The following is a 21,471-nucleotide window of genomic DNA, read 5'->3' on the forward strand; positions in this document are numbered from 1 at the left end:
TAGTTGCAGTGCTTGTCTGTGCTTGAGACTTCTGATCTTTGGTTGTGTATGCTCCAGCTTCAGATTTGTTACTTGTATCTTCTACAGCTTCAGATTTGTTACTTGTATCTTCTACAACTTCAGATTTGTTACCTTCAGTAACTTGCTCGGTGTCCTTGGGAGCTTCAGTTGAGTCTGGTGGCTTCACTGGCGGATAAGGTTGTACTTGTTCTAAGACATATTCACTAGAGACAAGTTTTGCATAAGTGGTACCTTCAATCATTTCTTGCTCTGGTGCTGCTGCATCCGTTACATCTTCATCAATTTGTATAGTGTCAACCGGGTCTGGACCTTGCTTGGTGACATCAACAATTTCAATTTGAGATTATTCACTGACATCCTTTTGTTTGAAGATCTCCTGCCACTTGGCTTTAGTCTCATTTTCCACATCAATGTATAGCTCATTCATCAATTTTAAGGCTCTCTATTTCACAAGAAATTTAGAATTGTATGTGGACAAATGCTCCTTGATTTCAGCTATGGACATGTCAAGAAATAGATGGACTAGACTTCTTTCTCTTATTTGTCTCTCTGAGTCCATTGCATATTTCCATCTGTTATCAATATGTGAGTAGAGTTCACTTGGAAGTGACTTTGCTAGTTCTAATGGTGCTAACCAAAACTTCAAAAGTGTACATATGACAGCTTCTTCAATCTGTCGTTTCTCATCATTATTCCTAGTCTCATACTTAACATATTTGAATCCTACAAATCCACTATATTCTTTGAGATTGGCACAAAAGTTTTCAACACTGTGAATGTTTACCTTTTTGCTTTTCACAATTTGGAATTTGTTTGCATCATCAGACTCTGTATCACTTGACTCTTTTGCCAAAATGAGTCTTCGAGTAGATTTCTTGTAAGTCTTGGTTACCTTTGGAACGGCAACAATCTTTTGTTTCTTACTCGGTGATGTAGCTGATGCTCTGGTGTTGGGTCTCTTTGTTGGTGGAGTCAGTAGGGCCTTTGTGATGTCCTGTTTCTTTCTTTTTATAACTTTTCCCTTTGGCAACTCTGTGCTCAATGTTATTGCAGCGTCATGAGCTTCTGTCTCCTCTTCGGTAATGGTAAGATTGCCTTTGACAGGTGTAGAGGAGGATTCTTCTCTGAATTTCTCAGATAAAACCTTTATCATCTTTCTAGCTTTTCTTGTAGCCTTAGGTACTACAATGCTCATTTTTACTTTCTCCTTCACCTCTTCATAGGTTCCATACCTTAGTTCAGTTGCATACCTTGGCAATGATAGATAGGCATCAATTTGTTGCTATGTAATATTATAATCAATCTCATAACCCATTGGTTGCAAAAATTGAGTCCTCGGTTCAACAACATTTACATAGCAATAATCAATGTCGACTTCAAAACATATATTTTCCTTGTATTTTTCAACTAGCTATGGTGGGATCCTGTACCTATTGTGCATTTTCTCTTGGAATTTGCTGAAGTAATCATCCATGATATCATTAAAGTTATCTCCTAACTTCTTGATGTAGTCATTGATCTGATGGGTGATAGGTCAGTGTAGCTCCCATACTACTTTACCGACTGAGGGAAAGAACTTCTCAAAATAGAAAAACATACATACAAGTAGTGAACCGAACTTTAGTGTGTTTGCCGAGTTGTTCTTCTTTGGCTTCCTTATTGTGTTTAGGTTCTCAAACAAGTTCTTTAGTAGCACTTCACATAAGTCTACTTTCATTCCCTTCTTCACTATTTTGTAGGCCAGGTCCACTGCAGCACATGGTACACTTTTTTCCCTTGCAGATTGGAAGAAATAGTAACCAATAACTCTGATTGCAAATTTTAGTTCTACATCAGTGACATTATTCAATTTCAGTCCTCGGTAATCGGATTCTACTCTAGTTAGGCTGATTAGCTCCTTTTGTGATATCATTTTCTATGCATGAGCATGATTGTAGATGGGATATCCGGTGATCAGGTGAATGACTTCCTTCATGATCTTGAACAGTTGCTCTTGTAGCCACATGAAATCATCATGTACTCTGCTCAATACAAACTTAACCCACTGGGGTTTGAACACACGAGGATAGACTAGGGCTTCAGTTAATCCCTTGATTTTGATATGCTTAAACTTGCTATCTAGTTTGCCATCAGTGCACAGTTCATCATATGTGTCACTAATCTCTACATGATTGAGTTCCTCAACATGGCATTTGGTAAAGAATTTGACATCTTCTACCAACAAGACTCAATCCGGGATGAGTGAAAATGTAGTTTTATCATCCGATTCTGAGGCAACTTTAGGAGTTAGGGAATATTTTGGCAAGGGCTTCTCCACATTTTGGACAACTACAGGGTCTTGGATCTTGGGTGCCATGGTAGATTTTAGGTAAGATTCAAAAAGTTATCCTTAGGGTTTACAAGTGACTGACACTTCACACTCGGTAGATAATAGCAATTTGACTAGATCGGAAACTAGCTAAACAGTGTCAATAGATTGATGTAAATACCTCAAAATTCGCTCTGAATGAAGTTTGATAGCTTTGATTCACTCTACTCTGCTTCTCAAAAACTTGGGTGAATGAAAATGACCGCAAAAACACTTTTAAGTACTCAAAAATACCTTATTGGGCTCCATGCAAGTTAGGTCAAGATATTAAATGCACTCGGTTCACCTTTTACCGATTTGCTCCATTTTTTGTTTTCATCGAGTACCCAACTTTGCTTCATTAACCAACTTGGCAGGTTTCCTATATACACTGACTTGACAGGTTTCCTGTATAGTATATAAACTGACTAATTGCATCTTAACTATGCAGATTTTGAATTTTGTACATAATAGAATAGGAACTGTTATGATTTAACTTTTAAAGAATGTAGTCCCTTCATACCTTTCCTTGACTAATTTGAAATAGGTGCACCTAACTCGGTAGGTAAGGTGCTTTCTTCATCTGACATAATTTCTTTCTTTTTCCAAATCATCTTGAATTTTTCTTAAATCTCTTCAGTGTCTCTTCTCGGTTGATCTCTGCAATCTCTAGCTAAATGTCCAGCTTTGTGACAATGAAAACATGCCATACCGGGATTTCTCCATGATCTTCGGTTGTTCATTCCAAACCTTATAAAACAGTTGGCACTTATATGTCCATATCTTCCACAACATTCACACCATATTCTTGTATTGTAATCCCATGGTACTGTTGCATATTGTTGGTAAGGATTTGTGTGAGTTTAGTGACCTCCAATGTTTGCTCGGTGTGGATACTTCATGTAGTTCTTTTGCTTAAACCAGCACTTCTTGGTACTATGTCCATATCTATTGCAGTTTTTACAAAACCCTTTGAATTTTGCCTTCTGATAGTTGTTAACAGACTTTGTCCTACATTGATTAGGTGTGTGACCATATTTATTGCAATTGTAACAATATCGATTGGACTTAGAGATATTTGATTGCTTACCTTTTCTGATCTGGCATATATTGGCAGTATGACCTTGATTTCCATAGTAGTAGCAAATAGGCTTCTTCCTTTTGATGTTATTCCTTTTTCCAGCTTGTTTTGATGATTCTCCTCTCTCGATAGTATGAATTCCTTTCTCGGTTGATTCTTTTCCTTTGTAACCGAGTCCTCCATCTTTGTAGAGTCTTCTTGTATTCAATTACTCATCCAACATCTTTGATGCTTCACAACTTTTCTCCAATGATTCTTTGGATTTCTTCTCAGTTTCAAGTTCACTAGTCAACCTCGATACTTCAAGTTTCAATGATTGATTTTCATCATTCTTTAGAATTGCTTCATGATGTGCATAACTTAGTTGATCTGTCATATTTTGTTGAATACTAGTTAGCCTTACGATTTCATCATCCTTATCAGATACTAGAGCTTCAAGTTGTTGTTTCTCTCTTTGTAGATCTCTTGCTTTATCCTCAGCTATCCTTAATGCATCTAGATTTTTAGTCATCTGTGTACTGAAATGTTCATGTTCTCTTTTCATTGCTTTTAGTTGATTAGCCAATGCTTTGTTCTTTTCTTTCAACATTCCAATCATTTATTCAGTCTCTTCAGATATACTATTCTTAGATGATGTCTCAATTTGTTCCACTAGCTCTTGAGAATCCTGCAAGTCATCAGATAATCTTCTCCTTACTTTCAGAGATTTTTGCATTTGCCTCTGCATGTCTGCAATCACTTGATTTGCATTATCTAGCTCTTCTTGAAGATGCACAATCCTCCGAGATTGTTTGTATCCTTCCATTGCTAAGATCTTTCTCTTTAGGTAGTTAAACCCTTTTCCAAGAGTCAAGCTCTGATACCAATTGTTAGGCCCAATATGGAAAGCTAATGTACTGAGAGGGGAGGGGTGAATCAATACTCCAAAACTTTTCTTTGATAATAACCTTACTGTTATGCATAAACAGAATAGTGCATTAACATAAAATAAAACTAAAATCAATAGATAACAATCATACATGATTCACTCCATAACACATATATTTTGGTCATGTAGAAACTCTTGGTTAGAGAGAAAAACTGCGGTGGGGATGGCACCCACAACTTCACTACTGCAATAATAAAGAATGCTAAGTTAGAGCTATATTTAGCTATTTCTGATAGCTTACCCTATTAGGAGTATCAAGATCAGTTAGATCTACCTTACTAAAGGATTTTACAACACTATACAAGTGTAGCACCTAGTTAAAGGATTTACAATTTATAGACTTGGTTAGAGTCTTTTACCCTATTAAAGGTTTCTCTTACAACTTCAAAATATTACAATAAAATCATTACAAATATCTACAACTTTACATCTGAAATGCTAAAGCAGATTCTATGTGCTCTGAATAAGAATACCTAGCCTGTAGCATACCTCGGTAACCCATAATGAAACTCGGTAAACCCTTCTGTTTACTTTGTTCTTCGACTGTTCACTGATAACCTTCTCAGTGACCTCTCTGTGTCTCTGTAACAATCTTCCTTCATGTATACACACTGTTGTTTTCTAACCCTAGAATCACGCTGTATAAATAGATCTCTTGCAGTGGTGATTTAATTCATTGCTTCAATCTTACAAAAATATTCTTTGAATGAATGACTAAACAAAATATTTCATTGGCTAGATTGACCTTGTAATCATACACAGTCTCCTAATGCAATTTCCAATGCAAAAATGGTTAGATGTGCCTTGATGTTGTAACATGTTTTCATGTGCATGTCCAGGTTCAATGTATTTGGTAAAATGTTTCACTCGGTGAATATCAACTCGGTGAGTTATCTTTACCACTCGGTAGCCATGAAACATTACTCAGTAAACAACTCGATGAATACTATGTTCTATGACTGCTTTCTTTTGTAACCGACTAGACTGTTCATACTGACTTCTCTATGTGTACCGATTGCATGATTCAGTAATACTAACCGACTAGAATATATAGTATGACTTTGGATATGAAACTAATGGCAATTTGATAAGTAGTAACAGCTACTATTTTATTCCCTTTATCATTAACACCTACCACAGATATAGTATTATTATCAATCAAGTCTTGAATTTTACTTTTCAATACAAAATATTTCTGAGTATCATGACCAGGTTGATGATGAACTTGAAAAAGGAATTGTTATTAAAATAAGGGGATGCAAGTTTACAAGGATCAATTTGTTTTATAGGAGGAAGACAACTGCCTTTCACTTTGCAAAAATTTAGAAATAGAAGGCACACCTGTTATAGCATTCACATTGTGGTTGTTGATTGTATCATTGAACTTGATGAAGATTTTTGTTGGTTTGAACTTCGCAAATGGTTATTGAACACTCTCCCCCTTATCACTCAGAGCCATAGGAGTGGATTCCTCCATTTGACTCACAACCAATTGATCATTGTGGAGTGTTACGCACAACTACGGGAAGAAAGTAAACTCAGACAAAAGAAGTTTTTACCTGATATCTTTTTGTAAATTAGAAATGAAAATTATTTGAATATCATTATCAGGTACATGATAAGAAATTTGAGCACACAAATGCTTATATCTACCAATGAAACCAGTCACTTTTTCTTTAACACCTTGTTTACAATGCATTAAATCAGTCAAAGTGATTTTAGGACCAATGTTGTTTTGAAATTATTGGATGAAATAATTTTCCAATTTTTGAAAAGAAGTGGAATAAGATGACAAAGAGAAATACCATTGTAGAGCCTTATCTCTTAGTGTTCTTGTAAACAATTTTGCAAGCAATCTTTGATCATAAGAAAAATCAGTACACAAGGTTTGAAATGTTTTGACATGTGTAAGAGGATCACCTTTTCCATTATAGAGTTCCAATTGAGGGTTCTCAACATGTTTAGGTGGAATGGCTTTAACAATATCAAGAGAAAGTGGGTTCGTGACATCAAAGCTGGGAACTTTAAACTTGGATCGACTCATAGAAGCAATTTGTTGTTGTAAGGAAGATATTGTTTGAGCAAATATTGTAAATTGTCACTTTGGTAGAAGAACTGATGTTAGACATAGGTGATTGAGAAGGTGGTGTGATGTTATTGAAAGAAGGCATGGACTGAGAATAAGGTGGTCGGACATTATGATAAGTAGGCATATGCTATGATTGGGTAGGAAAAGGGACACTTAAAGGAGGAATAAAGTTGTTGAAGGAATTGCCCCCTTGTGTCAGATTGATTGGTTGAGAAATAGTAGGAATACTTATGGAAGACATAGGTAAAGATGGAGGATTAAATGAAGAAGAGGGATTTCCCCCATGACAAGTTGTTGTAGGAATGACATTTTGAGCTGATGTAGCCATGATGTTGGAGGTAAAAGTAGGAATACTAGTCATAAGAATAGTCAAAGGAATTGAAGGAATTGAAGGAATTGAAGGAGGTTGAGAATAACCTATGGTTTTGGCACAACTCTTGATAGGCATGACATAGAATCAACAATATGTGTAATGCCACATAATATATCAATTCCATTCTTATCATTTTAAATTATGTGTTTAAGGCCTTGAATTAATAGAAGAGCTTCACTATTAGGGTACTCTTGGGACATCCATTTGTTAGGTCCAACAATGAAAGCTAATGTACTAAGAGGGGAGGGGTGAATCAGTACTTCAAAAATTTTCTTTACAAAACAATCTTACTGATAAATATAAACTGTAAACTGCTAATCTCATAATATAAAGCTAACACATAATTATGGAAATAACATTCATACACATTTCACTCCATAACACAAATATTTTGGTTACGTAGAAACTCTTTGTTAGAGAGAAAAACTGCGGTGGGGATGGCACCCACAACTTCACTACTGCAATAATAAAGGTTGCTCGGTTAGAGATACATGTTTAGCTATTTCTGATAGCTTACCCTATTAGGAGTATCAAGAGCTTTAGATCTACCTTGCTAAAGGATTTCACAACACTTATACAAAATGTTGCACCTGGTTAAAGGCTTTACAATTTATAGACTTTGTTAGAGTCTTTTACCCTATTAAAGGTTTCTATTACAACTCAAATGATTCAATAAAATCTTTACAAATATCTGCAACTTTACATCTGAAATGTTATAGCAGGTTCTATGTGATCAATATGAAATTACCTTGCTCATAGCATACCTCGGTAATTGATAAATCAACTCAGTAAACCCTTCTGTTTACTTTGTCCCTTAAACTATTCTCTGAAGACTTTCTCGGTGACCTCTGAATATCTTTGTCAGTCGTAACAGTCATAACTCACTGTGTCCTCTTATGATTTTCCTTTTAACTCTTCTATCACACATGTCTCTCATTTTGATTCTTAACTCACTCTCTATAAATAGACCTTTGGGATGGTGATCTGTTCATGCTTCGATCTTTACAAACAAGATTCATCAAATGAATAAACATAGAAATTATTTCATTGGATAAACTTCCTCAAAATCATACAAAATATTGAAGTGCGATTTCCTATGTGATAACGGTTCCTTATTCCTCGATTCTTGTAACACGTTTCCACATATGTGTCCAGGTTCATTGAATCTAGTAACATGTTTCTACTCGGTTCAGATTACTCGGTATACCTTCTTTGTTTCTCGGTAGACATAGAACATTACTCGGTAGACAACTCAGTGTATACTTAACTCTGTGACTCCTTTCTTCTGTAACCGACTGCTATAGTGCTTACCGGCTGAATATTTCAATAGAATTAACCGACTAGAGTATATAGGATGACTTTGGACATAAAACTAATGACAACTTAGTAAATAATAACAATCTCCCCTCTTGACATTAGTTTGGTATGTTTGACAAAACTCCTTTCAAAGTCATAACTCAAAATCTATATACTTATAAAATTTTACTAAAATGATAGTATATACAATTGTCAATGAATAGTAACATACTCAAATATATACTTCGCTTATCAATATACTATACATAACTTAATTTGCATGCTCCTGTGATCAATGCTCGGTGTTCACTACTCTGTGTTCTATGCCTCCCCTGTCAAATTCAACTTTACATTCGGATACTCTGTTCTACTTGGTACTCTCCCTCTTATACTTGGTATACTCACCCTTTTTGACAAACATCAAAACAAGTTACCATTAGGTGGAGGCAACTGGTCAAAAATAGATTTATACTTTGTACTAGCATCCGTGAGAGCAGTGGAGAGTGCATCCTTGACATTGTTCATTAGGGAATTCTGAGTTGTAATATCAGCTAACAGTGAAATCAAACCATCTAAAGTGCTTCCCTCTGGTTGAGTAGATAAGTGGGTAGTTCAATTGATCTTCTCTTGGACTGATGATAAGTGGGGAATAAATAAGGTCTGAAGAGTCATGATATCCATCCTTATTTTGTGCTCTTCATTTCAAAGTTATAATTGTTGAGCCATAAGAATTTGCAGCTTGGTATAAAAGTTCTGAACAGAATTTGGCTCAGTGGTCAATTTATTGGAGAGATTGGTAATGTCTTGTTCAATAACTTTGGTCTTATGCTTGATGTCCTTAATAAATAATGAAAATGTACAGAGCTTCTGATAAAATAAAGAATATGTTTGAGTTGAGGGGACAAATTAGCAATGAGTCTAACAAGCTTGACTTTACCTATGGCAATTGCTTTCTGCACTTCTTCAATCATTTTGGCAGTTGGCTCTTTGTCCTTCAACTTGCTGAGGTATTCTGATGCATCTACTCTTGATGCTTCTAATTTAGTGAGTAGTTCATCTAGTTGTATGTGGATGGCAACATCTTTATTCATGGTAGCTTTAGGTAGCATGTCTATCAATAATTCTTTAACCTTCTGAAGTACTTGGTTCTTCTTCTGAATATCCATTTGTCTTTCTTGTTCAGCTTTGGCTTTACAAAGTTCTCTGAATTCAATAAGTGCTTGCCCTTTCAGTTTTGAAATGTCAACATTTGGGAACACAATAGGCTTTGATAGATCTACCTTGAAACAATGCTTCTTCACTTTCTTTTCTTTGGATGATGAGGCTTTCACCGGTTGAATGAGTACAATGGCTTTGGAGGCTTGTTCACCCTCGGTAGGTTGCTCGGTAGAGGCAACACTTTTGTTAGTTCCCTTAGCCTCTGATGTGTCCTTCAGTGATTCCTTACTTGGGGTCTCAGTGGCAACAGTTTTAGTGCATGCAGGTGCTTGAGAAGTCTGTTCCTCGGTGGCCTGAGAAGTAGATTCTCCTTTTGTAGACTGTTGACCCTCTTTGCCTTGATTAGTGTCATGAGGTTTCTCGGTTGAAACTTGCTGAGTTACCAAAGAATAGGACTTGACTTGTTCCAAAACTGATTCACTTGATACTAGTTTGGCATAGGCATTTCCTTCTATCATCTCTTGTTCTGGTACCTCAGTGTCCATGACATCCTCATCTTGTTGAATAGTTGAAGAAGGATCTTGCTCAGTAATGTCAACTATTTCAACTTCATCGTGAGTTTCTTCAGTCTTAATTCTGAAGATTTCTTGCCATTTTTATTTGGTTTCCTTTTCGACTTCAAGATAAAGTCCATTCATCATTTTCAAGGCTCTATGCTTCACTTAAAAATTTGTCTGGTAGTTTTTCAAATGGTTTCTAATATCATCTACCTACATGTCTGGAAAGAGATGTACTAAAACTCTTTCTCTTATCTACTTCTCTGAGTCCATAGCATATTTCCATCTACTGTCAATGTAAGAGTATAATGCATTTGGAAGAAAATTACTTACTTGCAATGGAACTACTCAGAATTTGAGAAGTGTGCATACAACTGATTCTTCTATTTTCCTCTTCTCATCTTCTATTTTGGAATCATATTTTACATACCTGAATGACCCGAATCCTCCGTATTGTTTCAATTTGGTACAAAAGTTGTCAACACTGTGTACATCTTCCTTTGTGCTTTTAACAATCTGAAATTTGTTTTTGTCTTTAGATTCAGTGTCACTTGACTCTTTATTCAAAATGAGTCTCTTGGTCGACTTTCTATAAGTCTTTGTAACTTAGGGCAATTCAACCTTTTTCTACCTCTTATCGGGTGATACTACAGACGGTCTAATGTTAGGTCGTTTCACTGGTGGAGTCAGTGATACCTTAGGTATATCTTGTTTCTTCCTTTTCAATATTTTACCCTTTGGCAACTCGGTGCTTAGAGTAATTGCTTCTTCTTGAGCCTCAAATTCTTCCTCAATTGTAAGTTGATCACTCTTGATAGGAGTGGAGGTAGAACCTTCTCCAAATTTTTTAGTTAGCACTTTGATCATTTTAGTGGCTTTTCTTGTAGCCTTCGGTACTACTATGCTCATTTTTACTTTTTCTTTGACCTCTTCATAGGTACCATACCTGATCTCGATAGCATGCCTAGGAAGTGTCAAAAAGGCATCTATCTATTTTTGAGAAATATCAAGATCCATCTCATAACCCATGGACTCTAGAGATTGAGTTCTAGGCTCTACTGCATTGACATAATAGTAGTCGGTGTCCATTTCATAACATATATCATCCTTATATTTTTCCACTAACTGAGGTGGGATTCTGTACCTATTATGCATCTTTTCTTGAAATTTGCTGAAGTAGTCATCCATTATCTCATTGAAATTATCACCTAACTGATTGATAAAGTCATTTATTTGATGGGTGATTGGATGATGTAACTCCCAAACTATGTTACCAACTGATGGGAAGAATTTCTGAAAATAGAAAAACATGCACACTAAGAGTGACCCAAACTGTAGTGTGTTTACCGAGTTACTCTTCTTAGGTTTCCTTATATTGTTGAGATTTTCAAATAGCTTTTTCAACAACACTTCACATAGATCAATCTTCATACCCTTTTTCACAATCTTGTAGGCAAAATCTACAGCTGCATAAGGTACACTGTTTTCTCTTGCTGATTGAAAGAAACAATAACTGATGACTCTAATTGCAAACTTTAGCTCTACATCTGTAACATTATTCAATTTAAGACCTTTGCAATCAAACTCAACTCCGGTTAAAGTTATTAATTCCTTCTGTGAAATCATTTTTTGTGCTCGGGCATGGTCATATATAGGGTATTCGGTTCTTATGTGAATGATCTCCTTGGTGATTTTGAACGGTTGCTCCTCTAACCACATAAAGTCATCATGAAATCTGCTCAAAACAAATTCAACCCATTGGGGTTTGAAAACTCAAGGGTAGGTTATGGCTTTGGTCAATCCCTTGACTTTGATATGCTCATATTTGGTATCTAAGATTCCATTGGTGCATAACTCATTGTACATGTCCTTGATCTCGGTATGACCTAGCTCTTCAACATGGCACTTAGTGTAGAATCTGACATCTTCAACCAATAGAACCCTTGAAATTCTCTTGGGAGATGTTTGATCGCTTTTGAATCGCTTAGCTCTGCTCTTTGATAACTGGTAAGTGTAAAATGATCGCGCGAAGAAATTTAAGTACACATTTTACCTTATCGGGCCTTGTGCAGTTAGGTAAGAAAACATTAAATGCACTCAGTTCCACTAAACTGATTAACTTCCTTTTACGCTTTTACCGACTAGACAGGTTTCCTGCACTTACTAACTTCTCTGGTACTCCAAAAGACTAGACATAATTTCAAACTTTCTAATGCATCTTAGCTATGCATATTTTGAAATTAAGTACATGATAAAATAGGAACTGTTAAGATCTAACCTTGAGAGAATGCATTCCCTTCATACCTTTACTGATTAATTCGAAGTAGATGCAACTAAATTGGTAGGTAAGGTGCTTTCTTCATTTTTTGACTCAATTTCCTTCTTTTTCCATATTTTTTATAGTTTGATTTTTATCTCTTCAGTATCTCCTCTGGGTTGATCTCTGCAATCTTTAGCCAAGTGTCCAACTTTATGACAATGAAAGCATGCCATTCCAGGATTTCTCCATGATCTTGGGTGGTTCATTCCAAACCTTATCATGAAGTTGGCACTTATATGTCCATATCTTCAATAACATTCACACCATATCCTTATATTGTAATCCCATGGTACTACAGTATACTGTCAGTTAAGATCTGTATGAGTTTGGTAGCTTCTAGTATTTTCTCGGTGTGAAGACCTCATATAATTTTTCTGCTTAAACCAACACTTCTTGGTACGGTGTCCATATCTATTGCAATTTTTGCAAAACCCCTTGAATTTTGCCTTCTGAAAATTGCTAGAAGACTTTGTCCTAAATTGTTTAGATGTGTGACCATACTTATTGCAATTGTAACAATAACCATCAGACCTAGTGACATTTGGTTGCTTACCTTTTCTGATTTGGCACATGTTGGCAGTATGTCCTTGTTTTCCATAGTAGTTGCAGATAGGTTTCTTTCCTTTGATGTTCTCCTTGTTTCCAGCTTGCTTTGATGATTCCCCTCTCTCGGTGGTGTTGATCCCTTTCTCAGTAGAGTTTTTTTGTAACCGAGTCCTGCTTCTTTGTTGGTTCTTCTTATATTTAGTTGCTCATCCAACATCCTTGATGCTTCATAACTTTTCTTCAGTGTTTCTTTTGATTTCTTCTCTGCTTCAAGTTCATTGGTCAATCTTGATAATTCAAGTTTCAATGCTTGATTCTCATTTTCTTTTAGATTTTCTTCATGATGTGCATAACCCAATTGATCAGAAAGATTATGTTGAATTCTAGTCATTCTTGTGATTTCATCATTCTTTTTAGACACCAATGCTTCTAGCTATTGTTTTTCCCTTTCCATATCTCTTATGTTATCCTTAGTTGTTCTTAATGCATCAATATTTCAGTCATCTATGTGCTAAAATGCTCATGTTCTCTTTTCATTGCTTTCAGTTGTTCAGTTAGTGCTTTTTTCTTTTCTTTTAGTTCTCCAATCATTTCTTCATTCTCTTCTAATATACTGTTCTCATATGATGTTTCAATTTGTTCCACCAACTCTTGTGAGTCCTGTAAATCATCGAACAACCTTCTTCTAACTTTCAGTGATCTTTGCATTTGTCTCTGCATATCTGCAATCACTTGATTAGCATGATCCAATTCTTCTTGAAGATTCACAATTCTCCAAGATTGTTTGTATCCTTCCATTAATAAGATCTTTCTCTTTAGGCTGTTAAACCCTTTTCCAAGATTGAAGCTCTGATACCAATTGTTAGGTCCAACAATGAAAGCTAATGTGCTGAGAGGGGAGGGGTGAATCAGTACTTCAAAAATTTTCTTTACAAAACAATCTTACTGATAAACATAAACTATAAACTGTTGATCTCATAATATAAAGCTAACACATAATTATGGAAATAACATTCATACACATTTCACTCCATAACACAAATATTTTGGTTATGCAGAAACTCTTTGTTAGAGAGAAAAACTGCAGTGGGGATGGTACCCACAACTTCACTACTACAATAATAAAGGTTGCTTGGTTAGAGCTACATGTTTAGCTATTTCTGATAGCTTACCCTGTTAGGAGTATCAAGATCTTTAGATCTACCTTCCTAAAGGATTTCACAACACTTATACAAAATGCTGCACCTGATTAAAGGCTTTCCAATTTATAGACTTTGTTAGAGTCTTTTACCCTGTTAAAGGTTTCTATTACAACTCAAATGATTCAATAAAATCTTTACAAATATCTGTAACTTTACATCTGAAATATTATAGCGGATTCTATGTGCTCAATATGAAATTACCTTGCTCATAGCATACCTCGGTAATTGATAAATCAACTCGATAAACCATTCTATTTACTCTATCCCTTAAATTGTTCTCTGAAGACTTTCTCGGTGACCTCTGAATATCTTTGTCAGTCATAACAGTCATAACTCAATGTGTCCTCTTATGATTTTCCTTTTAACTCTTCTATCACACATGTCTCTCATTTTGATTCTTAAATCACTCTATATAAATAGACCTCTGGGACAGTGATCTGTTCATGCTTCAATCTTTACAAACAAGATTCATCGAATGAATAAACATAGAAATTATTTCATTGGATAAACTTCCTCAAAATCATACAAAATCTTGAAGTGCAATTTCTTATGTGATAACAGTTCCCTGCTCCTCGATTCTTGTAACACGTTTCCACATATGTGTCTAGGTTCATTGAATTTGGTAACATGTTTCTACTTGGTTCAGATTACTCGGTATACCTTCTTTGCTGCTTGGTAGACATAGAACGTTACTCGGTTGACAGCTCGGTGTATACTTAACTCTATGACTCCTTTCTTCTGTAACCAACTGCTTTAGTGCTTATCGACTAAATATTTCGGTAGAATTAACTGACTAGAGTATATAGGATGACTTTGGACATAAAACTAATGACAACTTAGTAAATAATAACACCATTGTTGTAAGTTATCAAATGATTGTCCAATGTGGAAAGTTGATCTGTAGAGACCCTAATTAAAGCTCCTTATTCATCATGGGATTCATCAATAGGGTGAATAGGAACATGATTAGGATGGGAAGAATTAGCATGATCCTCATTAAATAAGTCACCCAAATTAGGCTCCATCTCCTCGGTAATTAAACCTTGGGAAACCTTAATTCTAATGCTTCACCTAATGAGGATAGGGTAGGTAGGACTAATAGTGGTAAAACTCATACACTAGACGAAATGTTTGAATTTTGAATTTTGGAACAAAGATTACAAAATTGATTAATAAGAAAATAATGATTACACAATTTGAAATTTGTTGGGGGAAGAGGATGACACAATTTCCAAAAATGAAAGAAAATCGAAATTTGAAAATTAGGGCCAAGGGAATACCACTTAATTTTAAAATCAGAATTTTTAAAATCAGGGCAGAGTATAATTAACCTCTTAATTTTAAAAAATTTCATGAAATTTGAAATGTTGAATTTTGAAGGTATTTCCAATTCTAGAGGGATCAAAAATTGATAAAATCAGTCAATTTTTGCATTTAGGCTATTAAATATAGTCATAATAGTCTCCCAAAATTTTGGGAAAAAAGTTGAGGACCGTGGTGGGAACACACATGGTCCGACCAACTTTTTTCAAAAAAATTCAAGGATGGATATTATGATGATTTTAAAGCTAACCCCAAAAAATTGATGAATTTTACAACCTCTAGATGGCCAAAATGAAGGCACAAATGTGAAAATAGGACCCTATTAGGGTTTTTAGGAAAAAGAGGAATTGAATTACAAATTTGAAAAAGGTCAAACCTAATGGATAGGGACACCTTGGAAAATGTTTAGAAATATGAATTGGAATGAAATTAATTTAAAATTTGCACAAAATCCAATTATATTTGAAAAATTAGGGTTTTATGACCTAACCACTTAATTTTAAAATTTGCATTTTGGAAAAAAGGGGGAGAAATTGAAAATTTGAATTGTAGGATTGAAGACAAATCTAAGAACAATCAGAAATTTGAAAATTAAATGGAAATCCAAATTTTGCACAAGTTCAAGATGATTTTCGAAAATTAGGGTTTTAACAAGTAACCTCTTAATTTTGTAAATTTTAATTGCAAATTGAACAAGACAATGAGGAAATTGAATTTGACAATCAAAATAATTTTCAGATCTAAGATAACTACAAGCAATTTTTTATAAATTACAAGTTCAATGTTAAATTTTAAAACTAGGGTTTTTAATGATTTAACCACTAAGTTTGCCAAAATTTGAAACTTGTAAATGAAAAATAAGTAATTTTGTTCAAAGGAAAGCATGCAAGACATCAAGTTCACCAAAATGTAATGTGGAAAAATGGTGAATGATGGATCAAGAGGAAAACTACCCTTTCCCTCCAAGGAGAGATGAGAGTTTCACTATTGATTACCCGTCAAACACTTTTCATCAGATTACATTTGGAAGAGGAGAGGACAATTCACTAGATTCAACCTTCAAAGATGAAGAATGAATTATGAATGAAATTGGAATGATAAGTTGATCCCCTCTTCCTTATTTGAAATGGAAAGGAAATGATTGAATTATGTAGTGCAAAAGTGACAAAGAACTAATTATAACTTGAGATTAGAATATGGGATGAAGTTGTGCACTTGGATCTGGTAGTGATATGTCGAGACGAAGTCACTTGATGAATTTGAAGAAAAGTTGCCCGGACCGTGGTGGACGGTCCTTCGAAAAATCCAAGAAATGAAAAAAGTTTTTCCACCTCTATAAATGGAGCCCAAATCTTAAAGTATAGTAGCGTACCTGCAACCTACACACAAAAAAGAGAGGAAAATGGGTTGGGATTAATGGTTTTCCTTTAGGTCAAACCCTAGTTTTGGAAATAACCAAGTAATGAAAGAAAGCACTTGAAGTAGCTGTAAATGAAAGACTGAATTGTAAATCACCTCAAGGGACATTGTAATAGCAATGTTGATAGAAATGATTGTGTGGGATTGAATGTTCGAATCAATCTCCTCTTCAATGGATTAATCCTTGACTTGAATGCAACACCTAGCCTTGAAGGGAGACTTGAGAATGCTCAATGCTAGAAAAGAATGCTTGAATGCTTGATCACTTGTGCAACTTGAATTTATCCAGCTTCGACCTATCTAAATTATGAAAATGAGAGAATGAATTCCCCTTAAATACATGTTGGTGGATTTGATTTTTATTATAGGCTAACATTGGGGGAGTTTCTCGCCCAATGCACAACCAATAATGCAACCCTAGGAAGGGTCCTACTCAAAAATAGGGTAGGGACAAGGGCACCATGCCCTTGTCCTAGGAGGACAAGAGTGAAATGCCCTTGTCCAAGGGAGATAGTGGCACCACACCCCTATCTTACCCCTTTCTCCAGGGCAGAGTGTGGACGGGGTGATGCAAAGTCCAAGAAAGAAGTTGTTTCTGAGGGTTGAGCAATCATGGGTCTCTGATCAGGCTAGAGGATTTGATCTTGCATGCATGGGGAGCCTATTGCAGTAAAAAATTAATAGGGTCACAATTTTGTGACACTGTAGTCATCAACCTTTGGTTGTTTCCATCAGAGGCAACTGCATACCGGTTGCACTCTCTATCTGTAGCTGCTCAGCCTTGCCTTCTTCTTCATCAGCCCGGACATCATCTCAACCAGTTTGTCACAGTGACAAACCCATCATTCAATCTTTGTATCGGCAGCTCATCATGTCTACCTTTGCAAATTTGGTATACATCTCTGATCTCATGCACCTAAGGCAACTTATTGTTTCACCAGTTCATCTAGTGTGAGCCTTCAATCACCTGCCTTCTACTCTTCTCTCTTATCTTAGAGAACTATAATGCATTCCATGCATAAGAGGAGATAAGATCCACTTATCGGTGGGAGTGGTTCTTTGTCATCTACATTTTGCAGTGCACTACTGTGGCTTCCTTGTTTTAGCAACATATCTTCAAACAAGCACATGTGATCTAGTTGGGGAACATTCACTGTCAGTCATCTCTTCAAATAGTGACTGTGTCTTTAGCCGGTGGAACTCCTACTGATTGACATCCACACAGTGTACCAGTGACCTGTATATCCTTCTCCTCCAATGTTGATATGATTTAGATAACATTCCCCCTCTTCATCGTAATCAACTAACCAACATCTTTCTCTATTGTAGATGTCATCATTTACCAGTTATTATATCATACCAGTTGCCTTTCCATATATTCAACACAAGTAAAACACTACCTTGTGTACCGGTGACTCCAATGGCCATTGTACTTAATGACATTGTCTCCCTTACCAGTGACCTTCAGAACTTAGGTGACATCAAAGACATCATATTCGGTATGCATCAATGACAGTGTTGCACATAAATCTCTTATATTGGTAGCCATCCTATACCGGTTGACATCAATGACAACACAATGGCAACATGAACAAGGGATGTGGAATTGATCCAAGGTTTCAATTCCAAAGAAAGGAAAATTCCTTGTCAAGATTGGATTTCCAACCTTGACAAGAATGGAAAATAAGTTTGAAAGTACATGAATGAGTGATCTTTAAATTGGGAATAGAGAGCCAAAATCATGAGGAAATTTTCTTTATAAAATATGGAGTTGAAATTTGTCAACAAAAATTTGAAAATGAAAGAGTGGAGAGGAAAATTCCTAAGTTGAAATAAATATTATGGAGAAATTCCTAAGTTAAAATGTGGAATGCAAGAAAAATCCAAAGTTTAGACAAAGAAAATTCCAAGGTTTAGATGAGTATCAAGAAAAATTTCACAATGGAAATAAGCATTTTATCCTTGTAATGAAATTTAAATACAGAATTTATCCAAGATTTAACAAAGGATTAACGATTTATTTCCAATGGAAAAATCATAAAAATCATAGAAAAATGAAGTAATATTCCCACATTTGAGTGAAAAAAGATTGGGAAAATTTTGAAAATCTATGAACTTTCAATTTTACTTGGAAAAAATTTGAAAATCAATGAACAAGTGAAAAAAATGCATGGAGTTTCCTTGCAAAATCCACAACCTCCTAAAATCCAAGACTCTTTCAGAGAAAATGAAGAAACCCATGCTCTCTCAAACTCCATGACTTTGAAGGAGGCGAGTCCAAAAATATATGACTTTGAAGGGCATGAGTTCAAAAACCCATGACTTTGAAGAGGGTGAATCCAAACATCCACGAATTTGAAGAGGGTAAGTCCGAAATTCCATGATTTTGAAGAGGGTGAGTCTAAAAATCCATGAATTTAAAGGGGCTGAGTGAAAAAATCCAATACTTAGACGAAAGTCACTTTTAAAATCCATGCATAGCTCTCAATTTCACAAGGATAAAATCTATGTCCATACTCAATCTTGATTGAAAATTCTGTGATTACCTTGAATTCTTGTGTGGAAAATGAAGAGGTTAGAATTTTCATTTCCAAAACATGTGAAACAAAGGGAGATCGACTCAACATAAAAATGAAACCAATTTAAAATCAATATACAAAGGGAAGGCTGACTTTAAATGGAATGACAAATTAATTTTAAATTTAGAAGAAGAAAAAAGCCAAAAGGAATACACAACTTGGTTGACTTGCCAAAAGATAAATAGTCACTTTGGAGCACATATTAAAAAAGGATTAAAACAATCATTTTCATACCAATGAAAAGCAATTCAAATCAAATCAAAATAAAAGGAAGAGAAAATTCCAATAGATAGGGGTGATTTTACAAAAAGGAAGATCATATTTCAAAGTCAAGCATAGAGGGAAGAGAAGAACTGCTTAAGTTTTGAAGGAGAAAGAAAGGAGTTAACATCAAAAGAAATTGAAGGAGGTTATTTATGAAGGAAAAACAATTATTTATAACCAAATGTAAAATGATTTTCTCACTGACTTAAGCATTTTCCAAATCTAAACACCAATTACAAAATTTCCAAATTTGAAAGTGATATTTCTAGATTGTTAAGGGTAAAAATAGACTTTGTTAAGGATCATTTTTTTGTAGAAGAAGTGAAATTGAGGGTTTGTAAGTCTTTTTATGAAGCATTTTGATGATATTTTACAAATCCAAATAAGTTTATCCCATTAGAATATAATTTGTTTCACATTTTCTTTGATTGTCATGAAATTTTTTAAGTTTTTCAATCAAATGAAGAATGCAAGTTTTGAATTATCATTTCTTATCATAAAATTTTTACAGTTAACTTAAGGAATTCCAAAATCTGGAATTGGTAAAATCGTTTATCAATGGTCCTATAATTCTAGGAATTCTCTTACTCTTGCAAGATTGATGGAAGGAAATGGAGGGAATCAAATGAAAGATAAGAATGTGAGATGATATCAACACTTGAAGAAGATGACAAGGAAGGACATTACAAAATGGAGGATACAATTACAACAAGAAGATCAATGTCAAATATGTCCAAGAGGAAGATGATGAAGAATTCCAAAGATAAAGGAGGATGGCAAAAGGAATGATCAAGGAAAGCCTATAGTTTTAAACAAGTTAATAAAAGTTAGAGATGTCGAGATTTTTTTATGATAATTAGAAGTGTGAAGTTGAAACAAAGAGAAAGTAGAAGAAATTTTACAAGATATGCAAGTTGAGGTGGCACCTACTCACCTCCACTAATGATAATTCAAGGTCAATATGTCTAGATTCGTTGAACCTGACTCCTAACAAGAAGGTTTTGGCATGTGGAATTAGATTTAATGTTATGTTACAACATATTTTTAATTGGTCCTTTTCCTAAAATGAAATGCATTCAAAGTTGTGTAATTTTCTCATTGGTTAATATCAAATGTAAGTGGTGGTTGTTATAACTACTTCTCCTTAGGGTTTCATTGTTTATTCGTGGCCATTGATTTTGAATCAATTTATGCCTTTCATTTCATAACTCAATGTCTATAAAAGGCTTGGCCTTTTCATTTGTAAATATTAATAGAGGAATAGAAGAGAATAGTGTTAGAAGTTAGAAATAGGAAGAGGAGAATATAAATTGTTGCCAAGACTGTTCGAATAATATATAAATTTCATTAAAGATATGGTGGATCTTTGTATGATGTTTAAAATTTTTGCATGGTTTCTACTTCTCAAATTTTCATTGAAGTTCATTGATTTTAATGGGGAAATGTGGAGATATTTTATGAATTCCTTAGTTCATACCATTTGTAGTTTGTTCATTGCAAATTGTAGTGTATGGCTAGTTTGAACTTTATGTTGGTAATAGTTTGATTGTGGATATTCATTTGGATTGTCCCAACATTGGGTATTTGAATGGATGATTACAATATGAAAATATTTCTGTAGACGTATAAAAATGACCACTTTCCTAAGTGAACATTTAATATTCATGTTAACCTCATTCCTCTATTTAATGAAATTTTATTTAATTAAATTATTCACATTCATCTATTTGATTTAATGAAATACTCAATTTGTTTAATTAAGTTCACCTAAGCCTTTCATAGCCTTTAAATAAATAAATCACTTTATTTAATTAATTCACCTTTCTCCCCTTTTAATTAAATTTACATTTAAATTGATCATTGAAGATAAATAAATCTAATTTATTTATTTAAATCTCCCCACTTGTATTTATGCAAGTTGCATCTATTTTTGTTGAAATAAAGTAATTTATTCTAATTAAAATTACC

Source organism: Cryptomeria japonica, chromosome 9 (genome assembly GCF_030272615.1).
Source record: "Cryptomeria japonica chromosome 9, Sugi_1.0, whole genome shotgun sequence".
Taxonomy (NCBI): Eukaryota; Viridiplantae; Streptophyta; class Pinopsida; order Cupressales; family Cupressaceae; genus Cryptomeria; species Cryptomeria japonica.